Consider the following 3794-nt stretch of genomic DNA (forward strand, 5'->3'; position numbering starts at 1 on the left):
TCATGGACTTCCATCAAAAGATCCCTACCAGTTCTTAACTGAGTTCTTGCAGATCTGTGAGACTATTAAGACTAATAGAGTAGATCCTGAAGTCTATAGGCTCATGCTTTTCCCTTTTGCTGTAAGAGACAGAGCTAGAACATGGTTGGACTCTCAACCTAAAGATAGCCTGGACTCCTGGGATAAGCTGGTCACGGCCTTCTTGGCTAAGTTCTTTCCTCCTCAAAAGCTGAGCAAGCTTAGAGTGGATGTTCAGACCTTCAAACAAAAAGATGGTGAATCCCTCTATGAAGCTTGGAAAAGATACAAGCAGATGACCAAAAGATGTCCTTCTGACATGTTTTCAGAATGGACCATGATAGATATATTCTATTATGGTCTATCTGAGTTCTCTAAGATTTCACTAGACCATTCTGCAGGTGGATCCATTCACCTAAAGAAAACGCCTGCAGAGGCTCAAGAACTTATTGACATGGTTGCAAATAACCAGTTTATGTACACTTCTGAGAGGAATTCCGTGAATAATGGGACGCCTCAAAGGAAGGGAGTTCTTGAAATTGATGCTCTGAATGCCACATTGGCTCAGAACAAAATGTTGACTCAGCAAGTCAACATGATTTCTCAAAGTCTGAATGGATGGCAAAATGCATCCAACAGTACTAAGGAGGCATCTTCTAAAGAAGAAGCTTATGATCCTGAGAACCCTGCAATAGTAGAGGTAAATTATATGGATGAACCTTATGGAAACACCTATAATTCATCATGGAGAAATCATCCAAATTTCTCATGGAAGGATCAACAAAAGCCTCAACAAGACTTTAATAATGGTGGAAGAAATAGGCTCAGTAATATCAAGCCTTATCCATCATCTTCTCAGCAACAGATAGAGAATTCTGAACAGAGCACCTCTAACTTAGCAAACTTAGTCTCTGATCTGTCTAAGGCCACTTTAAGTTTCATGAGTGAAACAAGGTCCTCCATCAGAAATTTAGAGGCACAAGTGGGCCAGCTGAGTAAGAAAGTCACTGAAACTCCTCTTAGTACTCTCCCAAGCAACACTGAAAGAGAGTGCAAGGCCATTGATATAATCAACATGGCCGAACCTAGAGAGGAAGGAGAGGACGTGAATCCCAATGAGGAATACCTCATGGGACGTCTCTCAAGCAAGAAGGAGTTCCCTATTGAGGACCCAAGGGAATCTGAGGCTCATATAGAGACCATAGAGATCCCATTAAACCTCCTTCTGCCATTCATGAGCTCTGAAGACTATTCTTCCTCTGAAGAGGATGAAGAGGTAACTAGAGAGCAAGTTGCTCAATATCTAGGAGCTATCATGAAGTTGAATGCCAAGTTATTTAGTAATGAGACTTGGGAAGGTGAACCTCTCTTGCTCATTAGGAACTAGATACCTGGGTTCAGCAAACTCTACCTCAAAAGAGACAAGATCCTGGCAAATTCGTAATACCCTGCACCATAGGCACCATGATCTTTGAAAAAGTTCTGTGTGACCTGGGGTCAGGTATAAATCTTATGCCACTCTCTGTAATGGAGAAGCTGGGGATCATTGAGGTACAACCTGCCATATTCTCATTACAAATGGCAGACAAGTCAATAAGACAAGCTTATGGATTAGTAGAGGACTGATGATTGGATTTTTGACGGTTTAGAATTTCACTAATGAAATCTCGTTGTAAAGTATAGTTTCTAAACCAAACAATAATCCTTTCATACAAAAAGTTGTTTGTCACTAGTACAAACCCCTAAAATTTATAAACCGAAGTATTTAAACCTCGGGTCGTTCTCCCTAGGATTTACAATAAAGTGCCTTGTTATTGGTTGTGAATTATTTTGGGGTTTTGGATAAGAAGCATGAAAAGTAAATGGTAATGAAAATAAACTAACAACTAACAAAGCTCTTGGCAAGATGTGAGAACTAGAAATCCTATCCTAGTTACCTTTCTCCATTGTGATGAGAATTGTTCATTACTACCACTTAGTTAACCTCTAACGATGGAGGAAAGTCAAGTGGATGAATCAATTTGATTCCTCAAGTCCGAATCAACTCCTAAAGGAATGACTAGCTTTAGAGGCATTCAAATCAATTAGCAACTTCTAATTATCAATCAACAAAAGAATTAGATAACTCAAGAGTCACTAATTACTCTACCTAGGCCAAGAGGAACAAAACCTACACTAAAATCTAACCAAGCATTTCGTCAAACACTTGGAAGGCATAAAAGGAAAACATAGTAAATCAACAACAAGAACAAAATCTAACAACAATTATTGAAAGGAATTAACAACACAAATCAAAAGGAACACAATTATTATGATTTACCTTGAATTGAATTGAAAGAGAAAGGAAGGAACAAAAGTAGATCTACACCAAAACACAAGAACAACATAAAGGAAATTACAACAAAAGAATAGAGGAAGATGAATGTAACAACAAGGAATTGAAAGGTAGAAGTAGAAGAAGATGAATAAAATCTAGATCTAAGAACTAAACCTAATCCTAATCCTAATTCTAGAGAGAAGTGAGAGCTTCTCTCTCTAGAAACAAACTCTAACTAATCCTCATGTGTGTGTAATGAATTAATGAGTTGGAATCCCCTTTGCTCTTCAATCCTTGGCTTTAAATAGCATCTTTGGCGCCAAAGTTGGTTGGGATTGGGCCCCACAACCCTTCAGAATTCGTTGGCCACGTTTTCATTAAAAAATCATAAACCAACACCGACGCGTACGCGTCCATGGGGTGATTCGCAGGTGCGCGCAAGCGCTAGGTGCGCGCGCGCGTCCATGGGCGAGTTCAACTTCTTTGACTTTTTTGTTATTTCTCCACTTTGCATGCTTTCCTCTTCACTCCTTTGATCCATTCTTTGCCTCCTAAACCTTAAATCACTAAACAAACATATCAAGGCATCTAATGGAATCAAGGAGAATTAGATTTAGCTATTTTAAGTCCTAAAAAGCATGTTTTCACTCTTAAGCACAATTAAGGGAGAAGTTATAAAACCATGCTATTTCATTGAATAAATGTGGGTAAAAGGTCATAAAATCCCCTAAAATCAATACAAGATAAACCGTCAAAATGGGGTTTATCAACCTCCCCACACTTAAACCAAGCATGTCCTCATGCTTAAACCAAGAATGAAGTAAGGGTATGACATTTATTCAATGGAAATTAACTAAATGCAATCTACCTATATGCAACTATCTACATGAATGCAATTGCTTGGTCAAAATAAATCAATTCCCAAGAAGCATATATGCGCAAGGGCTAAAGGACTAGCAAGTCTAATCCAAAATTGAATTGAGCTATTAAATATTTTTACAAACTTGCATGAAAAGTGATACTTATAGATGGAAACATGTAATTGAGCATCAAACCCTCACCGGATGTGTTTACACTCTATTCGCTCAAGTGTTTAGGGTTGATTTACTCAATTCTCTCCTACTCATGCTTTCTAAGATTTGTTTTTCTTCTAACAATCAACATATATTTCATGCATGCATACATCTATCATGAGGTCTTTTCTTTAGGTTGTAATGGGGCTAGGGTCAAGGTAGGATGCATATATGGTCAAGTGAGCTTGAAATTTGAATCTTTGATAAGCTTAGACTTTCCACCTAACCTATGACATCCTATACAATTAAGTTCTAACCTAACTACCCATTTCTCACTTTTTCACATACTCATGTATCCCTTTTCGTTTCACAACACTTATGCATTGATCTTTATTGAGCTTCGCTTTGGGGCATTTTGTCCCTTTTTTTTATTTTTCTTCTTTTTC

The 3794-nt window shown here is 38.0% G+C and overlaps 1 non-coding gene across 1 annotated transcript; it reads right to left on the bottom strand.

Moving 5' to 3' along the window:
• Positions 1-235: 235 nt before the first annotated feature.
• On the bottom strand, positions 236-339 carry LOC130953538 (small nucleolar RNA R71). Its single transcript, XR_009075708.1, has one exon. It is a non-coding gene; the product is annotated as a small nucleolar RNA R71 (small nucleolar RNA).
• Between the last annotated feature and the right edge of the window lie 3455 nt (positions 340-3794).

This window comes from Arachis stenosperma, chromosome 9, assembly GCF_014773155.1.
Source record: "Arachis stenosperma cultivar V10309 chromosome 9, arast.V10309.gnm1.PFL2, whole genome shotgun sequence".
In the NCBI taxonomy this organism is placed as follows: Eukaryota; Viridiplantae; Streptophyta; class Magnoliopsida; order Fabales; family Fabaceae; genus Arachis; species Arachis stenosperma.